Consider the following 16681-nt stretch of genomic DNA (forward strand, 5'->3'; position numbering starts at 1 on the left):
ACCTGCCTTCTGACAATTAAATACAACCCATGACTTTGATACCCTCTCTTCTCACCTGTGTCTTCTGCCTTGGCCCAATAGCAACTCAAGTATTTTTCAAGGATCACGCAACTGCCTTCAGAAAAATGCGTATCAAGGTTTTCATAGAAGAAGTAAATTCTAGACCCTTTGGGGGAACAAGGGATTACTGATCACAAATGATAAACGAATTCTTTCAAAGTCTTTGGGTCACTTTGTGTACTTGAGAGCAAATTTGAGCACCTCAGGCTAGCTCAGCGATGGGTGCCAGTGACTCCATCCTCTGCAAGTGATTTCAGCCTGATCTAAACTCTGTCCTCAGCTCGCACGCTCCCAGGATCCACTCCTACACACGTTCTGCAGGACCTCGCCCGCATGAATTCACAATATTTTACACTGTTTGGTGTGTCTGTCAGTTTGGATGGAGCACGGTAGGGAGAAGGGTGTGGAGGATTTTAGGATACGCAGGCATCTCTTACAGACGTGAGCGGCCAGTGTGCCATGTGGACTCTAAGGGTTGGTGGTTTTATTTGGTTTTGATTTTTAAGACCAAAGAACTTCAGTGTGCTTCAATGCAAAGAGGAAGGGAAGGGAAGCGATAGTCCTGGGAGGGATCCAGAGAAAACCCGCAGAAATCCAAGAGGAAACAGAAAAGAAGGGACAGGTGTACAGCTAGCTGTATGGACTGGCGAGCCATAGGTTGGTGCTGTTGAATGGATTGTTTATACTAATTTATACCCTCTCACAGAGGAGTATTTAGCCCTGTGATAGACATTACATCGAATGTTGGGGTACAGCGGCAAAAATAAGCGCCTGTTTTCTAGAGTTTGCATTGTGTTTAAACAAATGGAAAAAACCTCCCAGACTAACTGGGATAGAGAGGACCACACTTGGGTCTGCAGGTGAAACCTTCCCTGAGTCAGGGCCAGTGTCCGAAAGAATGATAGATGCATGGGACAGCAGCTGTCTTGTTTGCTTTTGGGACTTCTGCGAAAGAGTGGAGGCATAGTGGCCCAGCAGTAAGGTGGTGACACCATGGTCCAGCCTACGTGCATATCCAGTCCTGGCTTACAGGAGGTGGGAAAGAATGATTGGGGCAGTAGGGCTTCAGAAAGAACCCAGGGTGTCTTGGGGGTTGAGGATTGCAATAGCGGAGGACGGAAGGTTGGAGGGGTTGTGTCTGTAATGCTGCCATGGGCTGCAGCCGCTTTGAAAAGATCGGTCTCCAGATGCTGGAAGTCTTAGGCTGAGATCAACCTTGCTTTGGCATGATCACTGTAATGTTGCAAACATGATGGGTTTCTTTATATTAATCTCTCTAACTCAGGGAAGGACTAAACTTTCCCGTTGGATGTGACAGCTGGAAGGTGTCTTGGATACTGATATACAAACCTATACACACACTGACTTCTTATCTGCATTTATAACCCTGTCTCTAGTAAACTCACTACTTTTGCCCAAGTAGCAGGTGTAGTTTACTTTAGGAACACGGAGACAAATAACAATAGAAACTACCCCAAAACTAAGGTCCTTTCTGCAAAAGGAAAATAGTGGTTGGGTGGGGGCTGGAGTATGAGTGAAAAATAAATTTTTTCCATCATAGATTTAAAAGTAACGTTTAAGGGGTGCCTGGGTGGCTCAGTTGGTTACTTCGGCTCAGGTCACGATCTTGCAGTTTGTGGGATCGAGCCCTGTGTTGGGCTCTGTGCTGACAGCTCGGAGTGTGGAGCCTGCTTCAGATGCTGTCTCCCCCTCCCCTGCTCGCGCTCTCACTCCCTCTCAAAAATGTAAAATTAAAAGCAATGTTTAAATCTTATCTACATATAAAATATAAATGAATATATTGAATACATAAATGTATAATGTGTAAATTGAAATGTAATAGAATAAACAAAGTCTTCTGTTAGAAGGTATACATTAAGCAAGTTCAAGCACATGGGACCTTGGCCATGTGTAGCATCAAAGACACTAGCTGGTGACCTAATTATAAACAAGAGTTGACTCCTGACTTCATTGAAATCAATATTTAAGACAAAGCCAGGGGTGCCTGGGTGACTCAGTTGGTCAAGCATCCGCCTCTTGGTTTCTGCTCGGGTTATGGTCTCATAGTTCGTGGGATCAAGCCCCATGTTGGGCTCCATGATGACAGTGTGTAGCCTGCTCGGGATTCTCTCGGTCTCCCTGTCCCTCCCCTGCACACTTGCATGTGTACACTCTCAAAAATACTTTATGTTCCTGCTTCCACCTGTGTCACGGCTTGTATCAGACCTACTTTCTCATCAAGAACAAGCAAAGTAACTGGATAAATTGCACAAAGTCCCCAACTACTTGAGAGCACTAGAAAGCTGTCAAGGCAAGTAGGACTTAAGGGGGCAAGACCCTGGAGACCAGAAGATTACAAAATACAAGGCTTGGCATTCTGTATGGAATTTCCTTTCTGAAATCACCGTATTCTACGCTGCTAAGGAGTGAATGACCAAGAAATGAAAACAGTAGCTAGGAAGCTAAACCCTAAGCCCAGCAAAGTAGAACCACGAGCTCCCACAGAGACTCTTCAGGGCTCTGCTTCAAGAGTAGCCCACGACCCTGAGAATGGGCAGACACAAGACATTCCATCTCTAAGTGCATCCCAGTGAGCTGCGATGCCTGTGACTGGAAGACCACCAACGGGCTCTATTCTCTTGTGTAGCCCTCAGTGGCAGTGACCTGACATCCCAGGGGAAGGCTCCAGGCAAAGCATGCATCATTCCTATGTCTCAAATTCTTAACTCTAATGAATATGGTTAGGGAATTAGATGGCAAGGTGGAAAGTTTTACCCAAGAATTGGAATCTAGATGATGGAACCAGAAGGAACTTATAGATCTGTAATTGCTTATAATCCAGTTGAGGTGTTGTTATAAACACCTCAAACTGTAGGGAGGGGCATTCATAAACTGAATTACAGGTCAGGAGCGAATTTATGCAATAATCGTACAAAGAAAAGATGGGACTCCGGAACAGAGGTCACAAGGGAAGTATAGGTGTGAAAACGTATGGCCTGATTCCCAGCATAATAGAAGGACAGTAGCAATATTTGGAGAAAAGTTCAAAATTTTTCCAAATCTGAAAAATTCAGATTTAAGAAATCATAGATTCAGCCAAATATAATTGTGTCTTGAGAGACAGTGGTTACATTCCAGAAGACAAAGATGGAGAGGGAAAAAGTCCCCAGTGGTTCCCTTTAAAGGGACTGATGCAGCAATGAGGGCGGACTGAAGACGATGGAATGGGCTTCTTAAACTGGGAATAATAAACTACGGGACTAGAATACTATACTCCATGAAAACAGACTTTAAAAAATTAAGACCAAATAAAGACCTTGTCAGGAAAATACAGTCTGAACCAATCACCTCAGACTGAGCTCCCTGGAAGAAATTGTTCCGGAATCTTGGTAGTGCAAGGAAGAGGGAGGAGCCACGAGGGGTGATCTGCAGTTACTACCAAGTAAATGTTAATTCTCTAAAACTATCATCCTACTGCTAGAAGGTGCGGAGAATAAGACACTGGCCTGTCTTGGAGGGGGAAGGAGGTGCAGCCCTCCGCTGGTTCGTGTCCGTGGGCCCTCTTCGCGTTTGTGCTTCTCTGTTTGAGGGGTGTCTTCCTCTGAACTGTGACTGCTGGCATCCTGTGGCTGAAGAGCCAGGGGAAACACAAAGGACTTGGAAGCCACATTGAAACGCCCAAGCCCACAAGCTGAGTTCTCCGCGTTCCGGACTCCTTGCCTTTCCTGCTCCTGAAGATGCAACGTCACTTTGGAGCCAAAAGGTCTGCTCTGGTCTCTGCTCTTGGCACTTTTCTCTGTTTCTAGTCCCTCAGTGTCACGCGGAGACAACAGTCCGGAACATTTACCCTAAGCGTCTGGCTTTCCTGAAGCCCCGTGTCTGCAATGAGAGAGGCAGAGGCTGGAATAAAAGCCTTAAACCCAGAAACACTCTAAGTACCTCTCGTCCTTCCCTTTTAGGATTCCCGATACTTTTTGTCTAAAGATTCGTTTGTACATACAGGGAAAAAAAAAAAAAAAATGGCAATTTCCGGTTCTAGGCAAGAAGGAGTAAATGCATTCCACTCCTTTTCCAAACAGCTAAAAACTCTGAATAACATAAAAACCAAATGTCACAAAATTCTTACAGGTGGGGTAAAAATTAGACTAAGGGCATTGGGATGTGAGAAAGATACAGGGATTTTTATGTTTTAGATCCTCTGACCATGAGAAGGCACTGCCTCTTACGTACCTTGACCTTGAAACCCAGTGGGTAGAGGTGAAAAAAAAGGCCCAAGGAACACCCACATTGTCTGGCCAAAGGACCTGCTAGGACCCCAGGATGGGTCTTCAGTGGTGCCCAGCCTACCCCAACTGAGCACCGGGAAATGTCCCACTCACGCCCTTCCCCAGTGGGCTCCTATCTCACGGGGAGCGGAGTCGAGCCCTGTGCCCATGCGTGCTTGGCAGTGGGGAGTAGAGCTGCTCCCCTCCCCCAAATGGGAGGAATATTAGGACAATACAGGGTCCTTTAAGACAGCGTATGAAGTCTGAGGCCACCCTGGAGTTGAACCAACACTGCCAAAGGTTTGGCGCCTAAGAACAGGGACAAGCACCAGCATGGTAGAACAGCCTTGCGAGTCGACCTTTCAGCCATAGTCCCCAAAGCAGCCAGGTACGTGTATTCTATACTTAAATAGGCTGAATGGCCTGAGAAGAGAGAAGATTTAAATAGGACCCAGGGTCTCTGAGCACAATGCCTGAAATGTCCAGCGTGCAAGTGAAGATTAGTTGCACACCAAGAAACAGAGCATCTTAACTCTAATGAGATCAGACAAAGAACAGGCACTAACAATGAGAAACAGATGCTCTAATTATCTGACGGGATTTGTTGTCTCCAAGTAGTTATTAGCAACTTAAAAAAACACCTTGAATAAGACGTGTGCAGTTCTGCCGTGTAACCCTTAACTGGACATCATATAACTAAACTGAAGGCTCTTGGAAATTGAATCCAAGTGTACAAGAGAGAGACGGTGATGATTTGTTCAAGGCAGCTAGTAGCCTACTAGGGAGATTGAATCAATCTCTGCCTTCTGGGAATTTATCTGGAACTTCTAGAGATGAGCATATGGATGGATTAGCACAGTTTAGGCAAACCCTAGATTATGTGTGCCCAAGTACATGAGTAGTCAGGTGAAATCATTTTTTCCTGAAGGTCCATGTGGGGGTCCTGATGGATTGAGGTATACATGTGATGAATTTTTTATACGTGTAATTTTAAACGTATGCTAATACCAATCCTCTTGTCCCCATAGTTGTCACAGGGCAGAGTGTTACCGAAGAAAATCTGCATGCAATATGATATGTACCACCCAAAGCAGGGTATGCCTGCATATCGTTGTTTAGAAGAAGCATTCTACATAAATGTGTATGGTCACTAAAAATCTAATGCGAATTTTTTTTTTTTAATTTTTTTTTCAACGTTTATTTATTTTTGGGACTGAGAGAGACAGAGCATGAACGGGGGAGGGGCAGAGAGAGAGAGGGAGACACAGAATCGGAAACAGGCTCCAGGCTCCGAGCCATCAGCCCAGAGCCCGACGCGGGGCTCGAACTCACGGACCGCGAGATCGTGACCTGGCTGAAGTCGGCCGCTTAACCGACTGCGCCACCCAGGCGCCCCTAATGCGAATTTTTAAAGTACTCTTAATTGCAGCCAGAGTTAACCGATTTCTTGTTTACATTTCTTCTCTGTTGACATAATTAGAGACATGGGGGGAGAACTTTTGCCAGTTGGCAGGAAATGCCAGAGCAGAGCACAATGAGACGACGTTACAGGTTTAGGTTTAATCGTGAAGAGTCCTACAAACAGGTGACGTAGGTCCACCAATGTGTTCCCGGAGCCTAGAATCCAAACAGGAGGGGGCCACGCAGAGAAGAACACGGGGAGCCCGCTTCTCTGTGCCCTTCTAGTGCCACCACCACGCCCTCCATCAGACAGGAGGAGAGGACACTGCTTGGGAACACAGTTTCTCGTAAAGCTTAACACATCTGTACGTCATGCTTCAATCCCTGGATACCTATCTCAGAAAAGTGGAGACGTGAGTGCACGTGCATGCCCATGCGATAAACAGAAATAGGAGCATTGTTTATAATTAAGAGTAGAGAACAGCCCAGATGTCCACTGAGCAGTCGCATAGATAAATGAAGCAGTTTATTCGTACAGAGAAACACTTCCCCGGCAGGAACAAGGAAGGCACTATGACGCACGCAATGACATAGATGGATTTCAAAATGTTTTGCTGAGTGAAGTCAGATACGGAAGAGCACACGTGGGGTCCCAGTTATATGAGGCTGAAGAAAAGCTGGAAGAAACGTGGTGGTAGAAACCAGCGATTTCCTGGGGAGGGTGGGAAGAGGTGTGCTGGGCATCGTGGCATCTTAGGGTGGCCGTAACCAGGGTGTATGATGTTTCAACACTCATTTGAATTGTATGCTTAAAATCTGTGCATTCCATCGGGTGCCTGTTACACCTAAAAATGTCAGTGTTGTGAAAAACACAGGCAGAGGAAATATTCCAGGTTAAAGATTATCATTCTATAATCTAGTTCATTTGCCTCTACATCTGCCGTATTACTCTATTATCTCTTTTATCTATAATATTAGTAACCAAGACCCACATCAGAAAGGACCGAATATTGATAGGGGCGTCTGGCTGGCTCAGTAAGTGGAAAGTGCAACTCAATCTAAGGATTGTGGCTCGAGCCCCATGTCAGATGTAGAGATTACCTTAAAATCTTAAAAACAAAAAACAAAACAAAAAAAAAAAAAACAAAAAAAAACTTGATGGCTGCTAACTGCTGTTGTAGATTTCAAGGATTTTAATTGTTAGCGAAGTAATTTTCACTGCAGCCTCATAGGTATTTAAAGTTCGGGGCCAGTCATTTTTAACACTTCTTGGGGTTTTTCATGAAGTCCCCAGTTAAAGGACGTTTTGGGTATCAGTAAACAGAGCTGGTAAGCTGGTGCCCCAAGTGAATGGAAATTAGAAGTAGCATGTCTTGGAGAATTCTTTCCTAGAACCGTTCTTGCTTTTCAGGCTTCCGACATGTCAAGGATGTGCCAGATCGGTACGGTGTCTTGATCAAAGGTGCTCCTGTTACGGAGATTTTCAAGACTCCATAGTGTGGTCCGACTGGTGTCTTGTTTCTCTCCTCGGACGCCCTCTGTTGGGGACTCCCTGGCCACTGAGCCCATCTGGTCATTTGCTCCCTCCGTCTCCTACTCTGTTCCTTTCTTGTGAGTGGAGTCCCGTTTCTTCAGCTTTTGAAACTGTTGGGGATTAAGTATGCTTCACGTTGTGAGTGGATTTTATTAAAGTCTTTTTTTATGGTTACGTCATGTTCTGTCAGTGTGTCTGCACCAGAGTTTAACACCAAATTGTAGTTAAATATCTTAACGTGTTGATGGAACCACAATTAGGCTAAAAGCTTTATTTTCTAAGACTAATTTCCCAGCATTCGAATTATTGGGTAAAAATGTTTCGTGTATTTAGGACTTTTGATATTTACAAAACAAAATCCCCATCTTCCTTCCAAAACTTTGTGAATCTTCATCTCAAAATTATGCTCATTTTATTCCATCATTACCAGCACCAAGTATTAAGCTTTTTAACAAATTTCACAAAATAGGTGGAAAATTTTAATTTACAGGCATTTGCTTATTTGCAGGGGTCTATCGATGTTTGTTTACCAGTATGTTTCTATTGTGTGAAGTACGTTAATTTTTTGCTCCTCCTTCTGAGTGAGGGTTTGGTGTGTGTTTTAATTCACAGGAACTTGTCACGCAATGAAAATACGTACTTTGTGTTGCTCTAAACCTATTTCCCAGATTTTCTCTCCCTGTTCACTTATTTATCACATCCACCTACTATATTTTTGTAATGCACATTTTTATGACCTCTTCAATTATTTCAAAACCTTGAAAATCCTCCTCCTACCAGAGCTTTGACAGTTCAAAAAATTTTTATTATGGGAAATTTTAAATGCAGGCAGAAAATATGCATCGCTCAGTCTCCACGATCCCTCACATTCTGCGAGCTTCTAATGGCTCTGTCTGCTGCCCACCCCTCACTTGATGAAGACGATGATGAGGGTTGTATTTTGTAACCTTTGACATGAAATGTACACACATCAGAATGCCCAAGTCTTAACGGTACATGTTTGACTAATGGACACACATGTGTAACATCTTCTGGGATCCCCACCTCCCCATAGAGCTCCCACTGAGTCCCCCCACCAGAAGATCCATTGTGATTTTTTTTTTTTTTTACTATATCGTATAATTTTTCCTTTTAAAGCCCTGAGATTTGGCAGATTTTAAGTTATATGTGTACTATTTTTCTCTAGTGTTTAAAAAATATTTGAATGCTTTATGTACTATTCTGCACACTTAAAACTTTACCAATATAAGGTTTACATTCAACTTTTGTTTTTTTCCCAAATTATAAGGCCTTTAGCTTCCATTTTCCTTGAATTTTGATGCGTCCTTCATTTTATAAGGGGCAGGTTGGGAGCACAGTGTGCATTTGATAGTATCAACATTATCTTTCCCAAAATAGGTGAAGCATTTACATGAGGGGCAAAAATTTTTATATATCAGAAGAAACCTGTAACTTTTACTGGTCACTTGCGTTGGCTTACCAAAAGCCATTGATGCTCAAGTGATCACTGTTCTGATAGGATGGGCTGTATGGTCATATATAAAAGTTAAACTGCTCTTAGTAAGTTTGGAGTTTATTTGAATTCTGCATAGGAGGAAGTCAAAAGAATGAATGCAAGTAAATTGGCTGTGAAAATCAGCAACTGTAATGAATGTGGGTTTTGGGTTTGGTCTTCACATGACGAGTAACCAAAGCTTTGCGTCCACCGTCTGCGATTCTCAGAAGCGAGGTGTCTGCTCTCCCGGGCCAGTCCATTTCTACAAAGTCCCGTCTTCATTGTGTGTCTGGTTTGACAAAGGACCCCCGATGAGGTGGGAGAGGTATGTCTGGGGGAGAGGGTGTGAACAGGGACTGAAGACAAGACGGACACAGAAGGAGTCCTAGGAGGTCATAAAACTTACGAGATGGGGAAGGAAGACGGGTGTGCATGGAAAGAGTTTTTTCCAGCCTGTTGGTCACAATGAAAGGCTATGTAAAACCTTGGTAATCTCTTTCGTGAAAAAAGAAAAAGGCCACAAATCAGCACAGTTGGTGTTGCTGAGTGACACAAACCCACGGTGCAGCATCTGAAGGGGACGGGACCTCAGAAACCCAAGTCAGTCACTCCTTCCTACAGACTCCGGCCAGGGCTCTCCCTTCACCTGTATCTTTCTCTAGAGGCCATTCTCCACGCTGTTGGGACCACATGCCTCCTATGGACCAAGTGTGCCCCCGTGTTCCTGTGCAGAAGGCCCTCCCCTGGGTGGCTGTGTTTGGACACTGGGCCTGTGAGGAGGTGACACAGGTCAAAGGTCATGGGGGAAACATCCTGTAGATCGTGCCCTCAAAAGAGGAGGAGGAGGACCGAGAGAGCCTCTTCTCAGAAGAGCACACAGGTGAGGACACAGGGAGCAGGTGCCATCTGCGGGCCCTGTGAGCCCAGGGCGGAGTCGCGAGAACCGGTCCGTGTAGGCCACCACCTGTGGTCCGTTACGAACGCCCGCACCAAAACAACCTCTCAAGCCCATCACCCACTTTCCCAGCCGTTCCACGTCTGCTCTTTCATTTCTTCCAGGTCTGTGATGGAGCCACATGTGGTTCCAGGAGCGGACCCCTAACCTGTCCTTGCCAGAGGCCAGCCCACCCACCCTGCTGACCTGAGGGGCCCCCCTCCTGTGAGCGGGCACTGAGGTCGGTGCCCCTCACCAAAAACCCCGGCAGGAAGATGCATAGCCCCCCACCCCCCCTTTTCTGAGGATTCCCTGTGCTGCCATGAACAGAATCAGCCTTCAACTCCTGTAATTCTGCTGTGATGGAACCCAGAACGCCACTGTCACAGCATTAACACACCACCTTTTAGTTCCTTCGGAGAGCTGACGGGCCTCAGCGAGGCTGGAAGGTACGTGTCGTTGAGAGTGTGAGTGGAGCCTAATCCTGCTGGCTGTTCGGAGTCCCTGAGTAATCTCGAGGCCAGTCTGCCCTTCCTGGATAGTTTGAAGATGACTCTTTCTAATGCAGCATACGTTTTTCACCTGTTGATATAATTCAGGCTACTTTCCATTCTGTTGGCCAGTAAGCGTGTACCATACTTTCTAAAAAATTCCCTGTCCTGAATCTGTGGAACAGGCATTTGTTCATAATCTTTGACAAATAACATCGTTGGCCAGACCTGGTTGTAGGTCCTGAGAATGCAGTAAAGAGAAGAATGTGTCTGCACTTATAGGGATGTAGTTTTCATTATTGGGGTGAATGATCGACAGACTGGTCTGCCTGCACTAGGTCGGGGAAGCAGTGTGGCAGAGGAAAACCAAGCACAGTCTGTAGCGGATGACAGGAGTGAGGTGGCCACCTCGGAGAAGTCGGCAGCTTGTTCAGTGTGGTGCCTAGAGCACAGGTGTGGGAACCCGAGAGGGAGGCACTCACCTTAGGGGGAGGAGTGAGCCCATCCCTGAGGTAACGAAATGGGACCCAGGTCAAGTTCAAGCAAATGAGTGGCAAAGGGCTGAAGAAACCACAGGTGGTGGTGGGGGGGGGGGGGGTCTGCATCCTGATGATGCAGGTGGTGGGAATATTTACCTCGTTCTGAGCTGTGAAGCCGTTGGACGGTGTGGAGTGGGAGTCCCACTGAGTAATTGTGTGCGTAGGAGCTCCTGCTGCTGCATAGATGGGGGACCCAGAGCAGCCATGACCCCAGACAGGGAAGTCCAGTGACGTTGCCATGTTCCAGGAGACACGTGGGGGTGGCTGGGATTAGAATCAGGTGTCCACCGTGGAAAGTGTCATCTATCTGAAACGAGACATCCACTCTGCTGCCGTGGGGGGTTTTGCACATGGTACACAACAGCGAGAATTCTCAAAGCGTCTGAGCAGATGGTATTGCCCTCCCCTAATAAGGGGACAGATGCCCAAATTGCCTTGTGAACTGGGAGCAAATGGATTCCAATGCAAAAGACACGAAGGCTGAGCCCAAAAGTGCATCCCGGACGCGGCTTGGCCTTGGTCTGTGTCTGTGCTGTGCCCTTCTCCCCGATTCCCCTTCCTGACTGAGCCTGGGTTCCGTCTCCAGAAAACGGTTTCTGTTTCTCCTTCCCACTGGCAGACAGATTTCTCACTTTCCGGGCCCTGCTTTCACAGCATTTCTGATGTGCTTGAATGAGCAGCAAAGAACATTGTGATGGTCTGGTGCCATGAGGGCAAGGCGAGATGACGACAGACAGGGTTTGAATGTAGCAGGGACAGGGTAGCCCCTCTCAAAGCAAATCCATTACACTCTGGTGGCAAGCCTCCCCCCCCCCAAACCAACAAGCCCAGCAGTCCTGTCCCACCAACCATATTTGCTAGGTGCCTCATCTGTTGCCAGGAGGATTCTTAGGCCACCAAGTCTACTCTTCTGTTTTAAAATGTATGCATGTAGGGGCACCTGGGTGACTCATTTGGTTGAGCGTCTGACTTCAGCTCAGGTCATGATCTCCCGGTTCATGAGCTTGAGCCCTGCATCAGGCTCTGTGCTGACAGCTCAGAGCCTGGAGCCTGCTTTGGGTCCTGTGTCTCCCTCTCTCCTGTCTGTCTCCATTTTTCCCTGCTTGCATTCCCTCTCCCTCTCTCCCCCCCCCTTTCTCAAAAATAAAGATTAAAAAAAAGTTTGTAGGTTAATGACTAGATAATGCCGTCACACTCCAGAATGAAAGCAATGACTAAGACTTAGCTGAAGCAGCCATTTCACCAACAAGGGTGCTTTACAGATTCCAGACAGACTTTCTCTTCATCTAGGATGCCTTCACACCATGACTTGCTCTCATCCATCTCTGTTGTTCTTCACCTTTTATGTAGCGTAGACTGAAAAGTAACTATTGAAATATTATGAACTAAAAGGCAACCTACTGAATGGGAGAAGATATTTGTAAATGACATGTACAATAAAGAGCTACTGTCCAAAATCTATAAAGAACTGACTCAACACCCAAAAACCAACCTAGTTTGAAAATGGGCAGAAGACATGAACAGGCATTTCTCCAAAGACCTATGACACACAAAAAGATGCTCCACACCACTCATCATCAGGGAAATGCAAATCAAAACCACAATGAGATATCACCTCACACCTGTCAGAATGGCTAGAAGAAAACAGAAAACAGGTGTTGGCATGAATGTGGAGAGAAACGAGCCCTTGTGCACTTTTGGTGGGAATGCAAACTGGTGCAGCCATTGTGGAACAGTTGAAAATAGAACTACCCTATGATCCAGGAATTGCATCCAGAAATGATGGTAAATTGGATATTTACCAAAAAAAAAAAAAAAAAAAAATAGAAACACTAAAGAGATACATGCACCCTGTGTTTTCTGTGGTATTATCTGTAATAATTAAAATGAACCTGTACACACGCAGGAATATTACTCAGCCATAAAAATGAAATCTTGCTGTTTGCAACCACACAGATGGAGCTAGAGAGCGTAATGCTAAGTGAAATAAGTCCAAGAAAAATACCATATGATTTATTAAATGTGGAATTTAAGAAAACAAATGTTGGGAAAAAGAGGCACACCAAGGAACACTCAACTCTAGAGAACAGACTAATGGTCACCAGAGGATAGGTGGGTGAAGGGATGGGGAAATAGGTGATGGGGATGGAAGAGTGCACTTATGGTGAAAAAAATAAAATAGTGATAATACGAGGATCTGAAGGAACCAAGGCATGAAAAGCAGGAGAGGAAACAAAATGGTGGGACTTCGTGGACTTTGCTGACTGGTTAACTTGTGGAGACCGTGGTTCACCTGTGGCGGAATGAACAAAGACAAAAATATGTATGTGTGGCATTTTGTGTTCTCTAGGAGGACTTTAAAAAAATTTTTTTGATGTTTATTTTTTGATAGAGTGTGAGTGGGGGAGGGGCAGAGAGAGAGGGAGGCACAGAATCCGAAGCAGGCTCCAGGCTCTGAGCTGTCAGCACAGAGCCCGACGCGGGGCTTGAACTCACGGACCGCGAGATCGTGACCTGGCTGAAGTCGGACGCTTAACCGACTGAGCCACCCAGGCGCCCTGGATCTTTATTTTAAATAACGGTATTTACTGAATACAAATCGTCATTGTGGAAATTACTCCGAAATGGCTTTATTCACAATTTAGAAAATAACACAAAACAAAAATTAGTCCCAACAATTGTAAATAAATGGTATCTCCCTGCTGGCATGAAGCGTTCAGCGATCTCCCGGACATAGGCGTATTTAAACAACACACGGGTGAACTCAATGCTGCTTGTCCGTTTTTGTAATTTAAAAACCTTTATCCACCCGTCTACCTTCCAGTGGAGGAACTGAATCACACAGCCACCCCGCTGCGGAGGAGGCTGGGAGGTAGGGGGCAAGCAGGTGAGGCAGCTATGCCTTCTGTCTGATCTCAGCTGCCTGGTGTAGCCCACGAGGGGTCACTGGAAACCTTTCTCACTTTGCCCTTTCACTGGGTCCTCAAAGCAACCACCTTTTCCAACCCTGCAGGGCCCCCAGCATTTGGTCTCCATGTTTTCTTCACTTCTGATGGGGAGCTGCTGATTCGTGTTTGAATTCATTTGATTTTTCTAACCCAGACTGAATGCAGCCAGCACCAACCGGCACGTGCTGATGCGGTTGTTTTCTGGTCTCTTCCTGAGAGTTTTGGGCCTGGGCAGCCTCTGGTTGTGCAAACTCACCAAATGCTTTGGCCACAGTGCAACACCGATCTCGAACCAGTGCCTTACGCCTCCGGCTGACATCAACGCCGTGTCTCTCGGCGTCTTTCCGTGTCGGCACTCTACTTCCCATTTTTACATGAGTGAATTCTGGATGCTGTCGTAAACCTTGAAATGTAAGTGCCTCCAATGCTTTTTTTTTTTAAATGTTTATTTTTGAGAGAGAACCTGAGCAGAGGAGGAGTAGAGAGAGAATCCGAAGCAGGCTCCAGGCTCCCAGCTGTCCGCACAGAGCCTGATGGGGGACTTGAACTCATGAACTTCGAGATTGTGACCTGAGCCGAAGTCGGACGCTCAACCTGTCTGAGCCCCCGGGTGCCCTAAGTGCCTCTGATATTAATCTGGGCCTGTTAACGACTTTGGGCAAGTGGTACCTGACCATGGAATAACTCAGGCCCAGGCTGGTGGCTGTTCCTTTACCTTTCCAGCCCGGTGTTCATGCCCAGCCGGGGGTGGGAGACGAGGGAACGCTGGGGTCTGGTGGCCCACCCGCACTGGTGTATATCCCTGTGTCCACCACACACAAACCCCTCTCTGTCACTTGGCCCCGCCTGACTGCAGAGGCCCAGGAACGAAGCCCCCCAGATGGCCCTCCCCAGCAGCCCCCCTCGGAATGGGGCAGGAGGAGAGAGCGGGGCTGACGTTTCTTCCCTGTGCCGATTCCAAAGCTCCCGGGTAATTATTTAGAGTCAAGATGGCGTGCGTTATAATATTTACATCGGGTCAGTTGTTCCCTGATGAACTGTACTTCTGTTTTTCCATCTTTCCTGAGCTTTCTCTAAGTGGCAGTGTAAAATGGGAATTCACGAGGGTTCGTGTGAGACTCTTGAGGACCAGCCAGGCCTCTTCAGGACTCTTCACCACCAACCAGCTGGTGCCTGGTTTTGCCCCCTCCTGGCTCTCCACGTCTTGTGCCCCCACTGATCTTTGCCAGTTCTTTTCATAAACCTTAGTCCTAGAGGTCACATGTCGCTTACCTTAAGATTTCCTTTTGCTGGAGGCCACACGCAAACTGGGCATCTTTTTGATTTTACTCAAGGAGGACTGTTCCAACCTGGGCCTGTGGCGTAGAGATGCTGCTGTTGTGCTGATCTGGATGTCGGATTCCAGTAATACACGCAGGTGGGTGAGAATACGTATATCCGAGCTTATAATCCCAGTCTCCCACTTTATACCCAGAGTCCCCAAATTATAAAACCAGCCTGATGTGAGAAATGCTTTAGAAAGCATTTCCATTAAAAAAAAAATTAATATAAAGCTAAAAGAAGACCTGTATAATTTTGACGGAGTTTATTAATGTAATTTATTAAAATTCTAATCTTGATTCTATTGGATTCGCGTACACATCAGGGTGATTATGTTCAGGGAAATGACGTATGCTAATAACATTCGATGTTCAGCTTACACCAACAATTTCTGTGCTTATTAGTACTTTATCAGCACGTTTGTATGGTTATACCTGTGTGTTATTGATCACGTGTCTTTATACATTTTAGCAAAATGAAAACATACTTAAAGAATATTATGTGTAACAACACTGTATATAAAGGTAATTTATATACGATGAAGTTTTTTTTCCCTGATAAAAAAGTATAGTCATTTTAGGAAATATAAAAATATATATATAACACTAAATATAAAAGTAGAAATGTAAATTTAAAATCACCTACAGTCTCTACATATCTGCATTTCAGTCTGATTTTTCTCTTCCAATTTACAAACTGACTCTAAATGAATTTTTTTTAATGTTTATTTTGAGAGAGGAGAGACAGCACGAGCAGGGGAGGGGCAGAGAGAGAGGGAGGCACAGAATCTGAAGCAGGCTCCAGGCTCCAGTGTCTGAGCTGTCAGCACAGAGCCCGACGCAGGGCTTGAACCCACGAACCGTGAGAGCCTCACCTGAGCTGAAGTCGGCCGCTCAACCAAGCCACCGAGGTACCCCTACAAACTCTGACTTTTATCATAGTCACAACTTCTATAAAAGTTCTTATTCTTCTAATTTGCGAAGAGCCACGCACTCACACACCTGCTAAGCCTTCACCCTCTGCACTGTTATTCTCAATGCCATCACAGGACAGCAATTGTAAGGTCAGAAAATCCATAGCTCACTATTTTACATACCAACACGTACCGTGTCCGAGGTAGTAAACCTTGTGTCTCATCGCCACAGCGTTTCGGCTGATTGAAGCAGGGTCTGAGGGAAGGACCCCAGAGGCACACATCTGCACTGCTCTGAAACTCCAGCAAAAGTGCTTTGGAAAAACTCAGGACCGTGTCCGCTGATCCTTTCCCCAGTAGCAGGCCTGATGTAGTCTGACTGGTGATGAAAACCTGAAAGGCATGATTTTTCAAAGATAAGTTCTGCCAGTTCCTGGTATATCTCTGGTTTCTTTCCCGTTGTTCTGTGAGGTGAGTTTCCAAAATCTGATTCATCATGTCAGCCTCACCTGGAAGTGAAAACCATGGTCTCCAGGTTGTAAACCCCTGTTCAAGAGAGACAGCATCTATGTGGGATGGAGATCCATTGTCCAGTGAAAGTCTAGACCAGGACCTTAAGTGGTTGCAATTAGAAAATAATAAACAATTTTTAGAGCAGTTTTAGGTTCACAGCAAAATTGAGAGGCAGATACAAATATTTCCCATATAACCCCAGCACCCCCCCGTCAGCGTCCCCCACCTGATGATACATTTGTTACAATCCGTGAACCTACAATGTCAC

The sequence above is a fragment of the Lynx canadensis genome, chromosome B4 (assembly GCF_007474595.2).
Source record: "Lynx canadensis isolate LIC74 chromosome B4, mLynCan4.pri.v2, whole genome shotgun sequence".
NCBI lineage: Eukaryota > Metazoa > Chordata > Mammalia > Carnivora > Felidae > Lynx > Lynx canadensis.